Source organism: Eptatretus burgeri, chromosome 10 (genome assembly GCF_056783735.1).
Source record: "Eptatretus burgeri isolate ZD-2024b chromosome 10, Ebu_testis_v1, whole genome shotgun sequence".
NCBI classification, from domain to species: domain Eukaryota; kingdom Metazoa; phylum Chordata; class Myxini; order Myxiniformes; family Myxinidae; genus Eptatretus; species Eptatretus burgeri.
In genome coordinates, this window is record NC_140970.1 from 57,564,899 (window position 1) to 57,577,992 (window position 13,094).

General features: G+C 46.5%; 1 long non-coding RNA gene across 1 annotated transcript in view; it reads left to right on the plus strand.

Moving 5' to 3' along the window:
* Positions 1 to 13,094, plus strand: part of LOC147018642 (uncharacterized) — a 56,743-nt gene that overhangs the window by 28,968 nt on the left and 14,681 nt on the right. Inside the window, exon 2 of the long non-coding RNA XR_015062474.1 lies at positions 10,389 to 10,460. This is a non-coding gene — a long non-coding RNA (uncharacterized LOC147018642). The remainder of the gene's footprint in view (positions 1 to 10,388; positions 10,461 to 13,094) is intronic.

Consider the following 13,094-nt stretch of genomic DNA (forward strand, 5'->3'; position numbering starts at 1 on the left):
GGTATACCCTCTTTTACCTGAATAGACACAAGTGTCGTGGCCAGCACCCTCCCTACATCATTCGGATGTTCTGTCCACTGCCTGTCTGGTACTTCCTGTAATCTTTCTTCGGTCCCCGCTCGCCTGTCTGTCTGGCGGCGGGAGTCTTTGCTGTTCATCTCATGCCTTTCCAACATACATGTCAAAATTTGATCAGGTAAGCATACTTTCCATCCATCTCCGTGTCTAATCGCGTGTAAGGTGTTCCGAGCCTCACTACCCCTTTCTTTTGGTTCCGGGGCGCATCTCAATCGGGTAATCATTTTCCTCAAATCTCCCGCGCTGTGTTCTTTACTCACTGCCATTGAGACGTGTGGTGTAAGTCCTTCTCTATGCTTCATTAGTTCCACCTCCACCCTGCTCCTTCCTTTCCGATCCATAAATTGGTTGTCATCAGTGTGCGCTTAGCAGTGTATTCTCTTTGCACTGTGGCTGAGTATTCAAAATCCTGCCCTGTTTCATCGTAGTCGACAGTACAGTGCAAATTCAATTCTACTCCTTCCAGATAAATGTTGTTGCTCAGCAACCAGTCCTCTACATCTTGCAATCTTTTTTTGCACTTTCCCAATCCCTACTCAGCTGGTCTCTACCTTCCTGAGACACAATTTGCAACCAATAAACTACTGGTCCGAGCTCATTCATCATGAGGGTCATTACCTCTTGTTATGCTCGCGGGGCATCTATGAAAACCCCGTCTTCTCTACATGTTATGGTACACCCCATTCTGCACAACAAATCTCTTCCCAACAGATTCATTGGAGTGTGTTTAGCTACCAAAAATGCATGTTCTCCTTTCAGGGGACCAACTTCAATTTGTAATTTATCTGAAATCGGGATATCTTCTCTCCGTCCCGAAACCCCCATCACTCTTACTGAGTCGCCTGAAAGCGGCAGGTTCTTTATTTCTCCTTGTTTTAATGTCGACCGTGTGGCCCCCGTGTCTACTAGAAATGTTATCTGTTTTCATTCTACATTTACTGTTGTGGTCAATTCTCTCACGTTCCGCGTCTCCCATTGTGGAGCCACTCCGGTATCCTCATGTCAATAATTCTTCTCCATTCTCTCCAATTCCCCTGGAGACGTTGTTGGTATCTCCTGGTGTGGTGGCAGCCGTTGGGTCCCAGCCCCTTTGCCTGGGTGCCGCTTGGCACTCCCGGCTCCAGTGTCCTGTTTTTCCGCACTTGTAACATTCTCCTGCCCTCTGTGAGCCATTATTTCTGTTCCACGGTCTTCGTTGACCCTGCCCCTCTCATGCCTTGGTTCCCAGTCTAGGTTATCTCTGCGAGGTCTCTCTTCCCACTCTTCGTACTGGCGGTCCTTTCTCTCTACATTCCTCACTAGTAGGGCTCTTTCAATTTTTTTCCCCCTCCTGTCTTCTTCTTTTTGGGTCTGCCATGCTTGCCTTGCTCTTTCATGTAAGGTGGCAGGCTCAGCGTCTTTCCACCCTGAGGTTGTGGCCTTTACTTCTCTCCTTACTTCGTCTCACAACCCTTCCACAAACATGTTGTTTCGGAATTGTTTGGACACTACTGCCATATCCTCATATCCTGAGTGTAGTTGAATCTGTTCATACTATCGTGCTTAAAATGCGCTAGGTGGTTCCTTTATATCCTATACAACCTCTGAGATTGCCTGCCAATCCATCACTCTCGGGGCCATGTCGGTTGCTAATTTATCCATTAGAACTGTTACTCTGTCCTTATACGCTTTCTGTGCCACTCGCTCCGCCTCGGTGAGGCCAGGTCGGTTCAGAGTATTGTCCACCTCATCCTCCGGTTTTACTCCCCATGCCGCTGAGTGGGCACCCAAAACAGAGCTGGGCAGCACAGCCGTGCATATGAATCCGATGTCTGTTCTTGTTGCCCCATGCATTTTTATCTGGTCATGCAGTATTTTTATTGCTTTCCTTGGATTAGATTTTAAGCATTCTTCCATACTTGCTTTTACTCCCCTAATGTCTTGGAGTGTCCACAATCTCCAGACCCAATCGTCCCGCGCCATTTGCATCATGGGGAACTGCTGAATGTCAGCCCCTCCCATTGCTCCTTTCTCCTCCAGGACGGGGTAAATTCCTTTTGTCATCCCAGGTCATGTGGTTATTTTCCCGTCTATGTTATTGTTCTTTTCCGCTAGCTGCACTAGCGCTTGTTTCAATTGCTCCTGTCTCGCTCCCTCTTGTGTCATTCGTTGGCTCAAAATTCCTTCGAGACCTAAACGCTTATATTCTGTCTCAGCTTGTGACTCTGTTAACCAAGCGGCTAGCGCCCTCCAGTGTTTTTCACTCTGTCTCGGGCCTCCCACTTTGCCCTCTGTCAGCACCGTGCTGAATGTGTGCAACACTTTTGGATCGAAGGATCCGGCCAACGGGAAAAGGTCTTTTCTCCCCGCCGTCCATTTCATCCAATCTTGCACTCCCTCTACTTTATCCCTTCCTTGTTTTTCCCCCACGATTTTCAATGGTGTTCCTCGTGGTAACCCTCGAGATTTAACAGAGCTGTTTCCCATTTTATGTTCTTAGCTTTTCAACAGCCTTATAGTTTTAAAAACGTTTCTCCTTTTAATATACAAAACCGGGGTCCCGTTCTAATCGACAGCCTTTAAGCCTTCTTTCAGGACTTTAACCTATTAGTCTTTCTTCACACAACAACTTAGAAAACAAGATTTTACCCTGCTTCTCTTTATTTCACGTGGATATTTCTTATCCTCTTCATACAACAACACAGATTTCAAGTGGCCTTACCCAATACCACAGAATACAAGACTTCAACTCGTTTCTCCTTATTTCACTTGGATATCCTTATCCTCTTACCCCTCTGGTCACACAATAGAGCCTAAAACCCCCCTGTGGTCCTCCAAACAAAACCGCATTCGACTCTCCTCGTATGTTTACCGTTATCAGTTCGTGACCTCAGCAGACCCTGAAGTTGCGTTCAAAGGAACTCTCTCCGCTGGGTGTACAGTGCTTACCAAACTAGGGCTATCCTTTTGCAGGTGCCCGACGTGTTGCGCACCACGTACCGTTTAGCTGAGACTCGTTGTAAGTGTTGTACACCAAGCGGCGCTCCTCTGGTCCACAGCGTTAGAGTCCTTGAGGGTCCCATCTGGGTCATTAACTGTGAAGACTCTGTCCCTTTGGCCTGGTATGTGAAGAGAGAGTCGAAGAGGATTCACAAATATGCAGCTTTATTGAAGGACCACACGCCAGCGGAGGTGATGTAGCAGCTCAACCAGCACAGTGGAAAACAACCAAACCACACTGAGTTTTACATTCAAAACTCTCCCTTATATATAATCTATCTCTAATTCCAATCTATCTCTGGTTATACTCTAACCCGGGTTGGTGTGACAAGAGCTCCAAATCTGTACTCAAAGATGAGCGAAGAGTTTTCCTTTCCTCCCATAAGGGAGGGTGGAACAGTCAAACAGCTTATCTTAGGGCCCAGCAATTCTCTCAGACAGTCAGGTCAGGTCAGGTATCGGAGCATGTGCCAGAACAGCGCGTAGCTGCGTCCACTTTCCGCCGGTACTCCAGGGGCCTCTGTCTGGCCATCCCCCAGGCAGATGCCAAGCCCATCCCCAACTCCTTGAGATGATGATCAACCTGCTGCAACCATGAGGCACGTGGTCGGCCCACTGGCCTCCTCCACTCATGAGACTCCCTCGCTGAGAGAATCTGGTAAGCAGGATCAGCGTCAGGAAAACGAGCCACATGTCCATACAGCCGCAACTGACGCTCACGGACTATGCAGGTAACAAATCTCATCCGAGTCTCTCTCAGCAACCGCTCGTTGGATACAAAATCCAACCAGCGATAGCCAAGGATTCTCCGAAGAGACCTGGTACCAAAGGAATTAAGTCTCCATCTCAGATCCTTGGTCAGAGTCCAAGTCTCGCACCCATAGAGCAAGACTGGAAGTACCAAGGACCTGAAGACTCGGACTTTCGTCCTCCCGCACAGGTACCGGCAGCGCCACACCCCATGATCCAGTGAATCCATGACTCCCCAGGCCCGACCCAGACGTCTATTGACCTCTGACTCGCAGCCAGCAGATATGAATCTCTCCACGACCTCGACATCCTCACCACAAACAGACACAGACAGGACAGCAGCATCCAAGATGTCACCGAAAGCCTGGATCTTAGTTTTGACCCAAGAAACCCGTAATCCCAGCGGCTCCGACTCCTCATTCAGCACCTCGAGGGCCCCCAAAAGGATGTCTAAAGTCTCCGCAAAGATGACTGCATCGTCTGCAAAATCAAGGTCTGAGATCTTGACATTCCCAAACGATGCACCGCAACTTGATCTCTCCGACATCCTCCCTAAAATCCAGTCCATACAAGTGCTGAAAAGTGTGGGGGCAAGTACACATCCCTGACGAACTCCAGTAACAACTGGAAATAAGTCAGAGGTGGTACCACCACACTTCACAGCACTCTCAGTACCAGAGTAGAGTTTTGGTGGCACCCCACGAAGACCAAGAATCCTCCAGAGGACATCCCGATTCACTGAATCGAACGCTTTACAGAGATCAACATAGGCTGCAAGCAGCCCCTGCCAAAACTCTCGTCTGCATTCGGTGAGGACACGAAGTGCAAGGATACGGTCAATCGTTGACCTCTTTGGTGTAAAGCCTGACTGCTCTGGATGCTGGTGCTCAAGCAGATGGTGGTGAACCCTATCAAGAATTATCCGAGCAAAGACCTTGCCCGGCACTGAGAGCAGCGTCACCCCTCGGTAGTTGTTGCAGTCTTGGCGATCACCCTTCCCTTTCCAGAGAGGGACAACAAGGCCCCTCTTCCAGTCAGTTGGGATGATGCCTGTGTTCCAGGCAGAGCACAAAACTGCATGCAACGACACGAGTGCAGCATTTCCACCAGCCTTGAGAAGTTCGGCATGGATGCCACAGATCCCTGGAGCTTTGCCCCGTTTCAACTGGTTCACCGCAGCCCGTGTTTCCACAAGCGAAGGTGGACCACAGTTGATTTGAGGGTCAGCAACAGGGATTGTAACACCCTTGACGTCCAACTCGACAGCTGGGGGATCAGCCTGGTACAACCGCTCAAAGTAACCGGCCCAGCGGGCCTTCACTTCAGACTCCTCTGTCAAGAGCCTACCACTCTCTGCTCGAACTGCAGTGCTCCGAGGGATGGGCTTGGATGAACGTAATGCGCGAATTCCCCTGTAAGCGGGACGAGAATCACCTGTCCACAGGTGATGCTCTACCCCCTCATAGATTCCTCGCACATAGGCCTCCTTGTCCACCCTCAGTGCACGTACAGTTTTACGCCTCAGCTCCCTGAACAGCTCAGCTCTGCCATTCAGCCTGGCCCTGCGACTCTGATCAATGGTATCCAGTGTCCCTCGAGAGACAAAATTCTTCTTGGCCCTGCGGTGAGTTCCAAGACATCCACTGGCAACATCAAGGACGGTGGTCTTGAAGGCGCTCCACAACTCTTCAGGACCCCCCAAAGCACCCAGACCCCCCAAGTGTCCACTCAGCCTGTTCGCAAACTCCTCAGCTACTCTCTCATCCCTGAGCTTGGCAACATCCAGCCTAGGCTGGGATGGTACCATTCTCCAGGATTTAAGGTGCAGCTTTAGAGTTGCTACAACAAGCCTGTGGTCAGTATTGAGGAACTGAGCACTCCGGTAGACCCTGCAGTTCTGGATCATTCTCCAACGACCGTCAATGAGGACATGGTCAATCTCCTTTGCCACACCGCCAGCGTTGGAATACCAAGTCCAGCGATGAGCTTGTGGGCGCTGAAACCATGAACCAGCCACCCTAAGTCCATGACTTCTTGCAAAGTCAAGGAACTTAGTGCTATTCTGGTTCATAGTTCCTGACCCATGGGGACCAACACACACCTCATAACCATCCCTATCAGTTCCAGTCGATGCATTGAAATCCCCCAAGACTAGAAGTGTATCTCGTCTGGGGCACTGATCAACCACAGACTCGAGTGTGGCGTAGAATGCATCCTTCACGGTGAGATCACTCGCCTCAGTCGGAGCATAAACAGAGACCAGGGAAATGACACCTAAGGAGTGACGAATCCTTAATCTCATAATACGCTCGTTGACCGGTGTTACCTCAATTATCATTGGGGTCAGCTTATTGGACACAGCTACAGCAACTCCTTGGGTATGGTAACCATCAGAGCGACCAGACCAATAGTAGGTGTAACCACCCACCATTATCTCGCCGCAATCCGGTCTCCGAACCTCAGAGAGAGCTGCAATCCCGATGTCCAAACGCTTGAGCTCAGATGATAACAGAGACAGGTGATCATCCTCTCTTAGGGATAGGACATTCCAGGCACCCACCCGAAGGGACCGCCTCAGGTTAACCCAAGGAGACCGCCGTCTGGTGGACGACACCTCAGCACCACTCCGACACACTCTCCCGCAATCTGACCCAGGGATGTTACCCCGTGGTTTCCCTCCGATCAAAGATTGGGGGTCCCGAAGGCTTTGCCCCAATCCCGTCATCCGGTGAGCTGCCCTGCGAAGGGAAGCTGCACAGGAGGTACTCCCACGGAGTGGGTTTTCAGATTTTTTTGCGTTTTTACGTTTTGCGGAATGAAGGGTTTTACGGTGGCTGGAGTGCAAATCCTGCCACCAACCTCCTAATAAGAAGTAACCCAACTGCAGGAGGACGTCGGCAGACACAGTTGGGCGCTAGATATGGATGGCCGTTGGCTCACAAGGAGCTCCTCCGCCCTTTGACAGGTTTTGTTTTTAATCCTGCTGGGTGTCCATATCCAAACACCCCCCTCACCACAAAACCTGGTCGGGGAGATGGTTTAGTCGCCGACAACCCGACCATGGAACAGGTTAGTACAGGTTTACATGGTACCTGTAGCAGGTCACAGATCGAACCTGACCTGACTCTGACTCAGACAGTCCCTCTCCCCAATCCAGGCTTCTTATCACTGTGGGATGTTTGAAGGAAAACCAAAACCCCTTTTAAGTTCACAGAAATGGTAAGAGTAAAGGACATGTCTTGCTTTGGTATCACAGTCAAGGCACAGCCCAATTCACAGTAAAAGCACAGCCCCATTAGTTTCACAAGAGTGGAATATGGGTTGACCAGAATAGAGTGCAGCACTGTAACAATGTCTTTCCAACGCCTCTAATGGGCTGACTGGTGGAACTGAAGGCTGTGAAGATTTTAAAATGTATTTCAAACTAAGCGAGAGCCCACGAGTGGAATGCTTGGGAAACCCAAGATAAAGTTTAGCTTTACCAGGAAAGGAAATGTCTCGGTTTGTTATCACTAAAATAGCACAGCCAGTGCCTTCAGAGGGCATCTGGTGGACTGACCTTTTGGGAACAGTGCCACTGAAACTATAGTTTTAAAAATGCATTACAGAGTATATAAGAAATTGGTTCGAATCCCTCCATCTGACTAATATATGTGTATTGACTATGGATCGAATGTGACCACTAAATGACACTCCTCACATAAATCACAAGTTTGTGAGCCCACACCATCAAGCTTAAAATGGACTCTCCGAACACTCCGTGAGTTTCATCAATTCTGGTCTAAATAAGATACACGGTGGAAACCTTCAGACCAGACGATCATGTTTGCTTTTCGCTTACCGCATCACTCCCCACACCACAACAGGGGTGACACCAGCTGAGCTGCTGATAAAACGTTTGTGTGCACGACCGGATTGTCTAAGACCAGACGTGGCATCGGTCGTGTTTCAAAATCAGTGCAAACAGAGACTTCATCATGACAAACATCTGTACAGGGACCCGGTGTTTGTGAAAAACGTTCGTCGTGGAAAGGCTTGGCTATCAGGGAGGGGTCAGAAAAACGAGGGACTGGCAGGAGCCGGTCTACAAAAACAAAATGGTGCCAACAATCGAGTCGTCCGGAGACACCTTGATCATGTCAGGTATCGGTCTTGTGATCCTGTCATCTTGACAAATGATGTCTCGCCACTTCCTGAACCCGTGAATAGCGACGTTGGTGCTGCAGATGGTACTGCACCACTCCCTGAGGGTGACCCCAATAACGCCGTTGCAGGATCACCAGCGGGGTCGTCTGTCGGCTTTGTACCCCGACGATCATCCAGAGTTCCAAAGGTGCCGATCCGCCTCCATTTGTAACCAATACTCACATATTCATGATCTTTGTATTATTTAGTGTTGTCTTCATTACTCTTGTGTGAATCTTTAATCCATTTTCACACGTAATGGGAGGGGGAGATGCCATGAATTAACGTATCAGATCAACAGGAAGGGCAGTCATCGCGAGGCGGGAACATGGCGGCATGAGGAGGATGGGTTCATGGATGGTTCTGAGGTTTCTGTGTGTGGAGAACAATAAAAGATTGATGGGGCATTCAAACTGCTTTCCCTGCCTGATACATGATGGGTGTGTGTGTGACGTGGTGGGGTTTGGGTCAGTGTGTAAATGGTGTATACCGCGAGGTGGGGTTTGGGTTGGTGTGTAAATTGGGACACCCTGTGATTAGATGTCTGCAACGTCCTGAATGACCAGGTGTTGTGAATGAGAGTTCCACCAACCACAAAATAAAAAAAGTTTGTCGTCAACTCCAATGAGATCAAAGGAAATGAGTTCTGTTTATTTTTAACGGAGTTCGTTCCTGTTGGTTAATGCAGAAACTAAAGGTCGTAATAAACCTCATCAAGCCGATGCTGTGTAACCAGGGTCAAACTAATTATATTTCTAATGTTGGTTTGTAACGGTGTTAAAGGGATCTTGTGACCCTCGGAGGGGACCGTGTGTGTCCGACCCTCGGAGCCCTTAACGGTGCAAGTTCCGGTGGTGTGACGTCATGAATGCTATCACAGAGAATGAAATACAAATGATGGACATTTTGTTCTGTGAACTCGGACTCATGTTGTAACGTGTCCGTGATCACTCGCACGACGAGGACATTGGTTAGGAGACCTCGATGTACGAAGACAGGAAGTACAGGATAAAACCCAAACAAGTTCTGCTTTACTTATACATGGATTGCAAGGACACCTCGAGACAACGGGGAAATGAACAGCGGAGACGGGATTTGGAGCTGAGATCTCCCGAGATCACGAACTTGCTGTTCAAATGGGAAACGGAAACGAACGAACCGACATCTGATCATCATCGCATTTTACACATCACATAATGATTTGATAAAACGTACAATGTTCGCCAGTAAATGCACATTTAACAAATAATTATTTACCACAAAAACAAATAGTGAGCCCAAAGATTGATATTCAACTTTGTGCCTCTGTGACGTCACTACAAGCTGTGACATCACTGTGCGTGACATCACAAAGTAGTTTATTTGCTGCTTCTTGAAGCACAGACTTGGGTCCTCGTTATTGGGTTGCTCTGCAAGTTGGGTCCTCGTTGTTTTGTGATAGATTATCTCAAGTGTGTCTTTGGCATGCTCAATTGAATGGGAGTGTTGTGGAAATTTGTTGTTAACCGTTTTAACCGACTCGATATAAATCCTGTTACTCAAATGAAAGCCACAATTAATTCACTGTCCACAACGGAAAGTACATTACATCAGATAATTTTATTAACATATTACTATGGAGTCCAATCCACTGAGATGGTATCCATCCACAATGGTTTTCACTAAGCCAAGATTACATTTCCTGGTATTTATATGCTTTTGGGGGAGTGGAGGGGGCTGATAAGCATGAGGCAAAAGAACTTCAATTGCAATACGTGTCGACAAGGTGAAATGGAATGACGTTATCATGGCAAAAGTTGGTGTTATCAACCAGGTCACTTTGTTCCATAGTAAGACATTCCTTTTTATCAACATTTCGGTCAAAAGACTCTTGGGTAAAGCAAAGCATCACTGACATCCAATTTGACTTGTAGCATAAAAATTAAATTTATAAAGCACCAGCAACAATTATAATTGAGAGTACATTAATATAATTATTTTCTCCCACACGTTGGGTCTTTGACTCCTTGTTGGGTCTGCAAGGTGGGTCCTGCAAGTATCTGCAAATATCTGCAGTCTTATACCTGCAGTCTGCAAATATCTGCAAGTTGGGTCCTTGTTGTTTTGTGATAGATTATCTCAAGTGTGTCTTTGTGACTACAATGACGTGCTCAATTGAATGGGAGGATCTTCAGGTTCGTACCTGTAAATGGTTTGTTTACCTGATAATTAATTCAGGGTTTTTGTTTAATCTTTGGCACACCTTCGAGAAATTGGAACTTTGCCTTTAATTAATTAATTGGTTGTTTGAACAATTTGTCATTTATATATTTAGTTGCTCTCATCGTATCGATGGGGATTGTGATTGACTCGGCGTGTTTCTCCATTTCTTTTCTCATCCCTTTCTTGAAATGAAGATGGGAAAGTTGTTGGGAGAAGGAGCCTTTGGAAAAGTTTTCCTTGCAAACCAAGTCAGTTCTGGAATTCAGGTATGGCTGAACGTGATGTTAATGAACGAGGTTTGGATGTTTTACAGTGTATTGATACTTTGATTAATGTCTTAAAAGGTAGTGAGGAAAGAAGTACCGGCGGTTTAACGAGTCTTCTGTGATGTCTGCTTGCACTCTTGCACTCTACCATACCAGTTTCATCTATATCTGACCCATAATCTCTGAGATATAACGAACTTCGTTTTTTTATTGTTTTCGACCAGGGTTCATTCAAAGTCTATCTTCTCCGACAGTTTTCATAGGATCCGGCTGGAAATTTTTGACAATATGTCTGAATGTACTGGCAAGTCAGTCGTGGCCCGATTTTTGATTTTCAAAAAAATTTTTTGAATGACTTTTCTAAAATTTCAAAGTCCCGTTGTGAGGCAACGTTGGTGTCCATGGCAACGGTTCTCATTTGCACACAACTAGGTCATGGTATGAACCTACCAACCAAGTTTCATCGAAATCGCCATTGTATTAACGGAGCACTGGACCGAACAGACAGACAGACAAGCCGGTAGGTGAACATGGGTAGTCGCCTACCCAATAGAACCTGACGCGATGGGCCCGTTCGATGGGGAATTACCTGAGGATTAAGCACAAGAAAGTTCATGATTCTAGCCTCAATTGATAATGCTGCAGATTGTTTTTTTAGTTAAAATACCCCCACATTTAGAGGTTTTTTCGGCCGTTGCTAGGCAACGGAGAGGTCCATAGCAACGATTCTTTCTCACACATAACTAGAATGGGCACTCGGTAAAGCGCATACCTTCGCCTCCGCTACTTTTTTGTTCTTGGCATGAGAGTGGGGGGAACAGAACGGTGAACATTTTGGTGTTTGTTTCATGCAAATCGGTTTTGATTTGACCGTGTTATGACAAAAACCACATATTTTGAAAGGTCGTGACCCCACTGACCTTTGACCCCCAACCGCTAACAAGGGTAATGACGTAATTGTGTCATGTCGCCCATCACAAGATTGGGCAATGAATTCTGAACATTTTGGCATCAGTTGCATGCCAATTAGATCAAAATTGACTGTGCTATGGTAAAAATACGAATTTGACCTTTCCGTGACCTTGACCTTTGACCCGACCACTCCCAAAATCTAATCAAATGTTCCTTGGATAAGAACCCATCATCCCACCAAATTTCAAGCGATTTGGTTTATACTTTCTGAGTTATGCGAATAACAAACAAACACGCACACATATTCACAAATAAATAAATACACAGCGACCAATACATAACCTTTCGCAGAATGCGAAGGTAACTAGGACATACCATGAACCTACCATACCAGTTTCATGTATATCTGACCCATAGTCTCTGAGATATAACGAACTTCGTTTTTGTATTGTTTTCGACCAGGGTTCATTCAAAGTCAATCTTCTCCGACAGTTTTCATAGGATTCGGCTGGAAATTTTTGACAAAAGAGTTGAATGTACTGCCCACAGTCGCTCGTGGCCCGACTTTTAATTTTCGAAGAAGTCATGTTTTTAATGATTTTTTCAAAAATTTCAGTCCCGTTGGTAGGCAACGGTGGTGTCCATAGCAACGGTTCTCATTTGCACACAACTAGGTCATGGTATGAACCTACCCACCAAGTTTCATTGAAATCGCCATTGTATTAAAGGAGCACTGGACCGAACAGACAGACAGACAGACAAACATATCGACGGAAAAACTGATAATGGTAGAACAAATTTCAAAATTTAAAAAAAAAAAAAAAAATTTTTTTTTTCGACTGGATCGACTTCCCAAAAATCGACGGAAATACTGATAATAAGTGAAGAACAAATCTCAATTTTTTTTTTTTTTGTAGTGGTCACTGGCTGGCGCTCGTGAACCAATAACGTAGACCAATTGTATCCCTGACAACAAACGATGAACATAAGCCAATGTGACGAAACTCGCCCTCACTCACTCCTGCATGTTACTGCTCCTGCATACGTTGAATAAATGTTTGGAACGGTCTCCTCACCTGTGCTTTTCCTCGAAACTGTAACCAAATATAAGATTACATCATGCCATTATGCACTGACTTCCATCTTGTGAGGAAGTTTATTTCTTTGGCAACAGTGAAGCTGGAAGTTTGATTCTGAGGAACAAAATGAATGATTGATAATGGTTTCCCTTCGTAAAAAAAGATGACCGTTCAGCTGTCACATTTTAATGGCTCGGTGGACTACATTTTTGTGGTGTAAGAGTTGCAGCCTGCATGGCAACCACACTCGGAGATAGCAAGCAGTGTAACCTGGCATTGAGGAATTTTTGAGAATCCTTGACCTCCTGCTACCTACCTCCTGTTTCAGCAGGAATCTGGAATTTGTTTCATGGTGTCGGCGATAACTCACCTCACCTTCACGAAAGATACCATGGCATTTGATGTCCACCGACCAGTGAGTGCCTGCAGACGGGTCCTCCGAGTTAACGTCCATCTGATGGATGATGCACACATTGATCCACACCCTGCGTACCAAACACTGGGTGACTTTATAACTGGGTCAAGATTCAAACCAATATGCAAAGCTCAAATGTGAATTCACATACCAATAATATTATCCCGTTTTCCCTTAAATGAATGCATCATGGACATTTGTGGCCAAATAGCGAAATTTCTTGTGCAT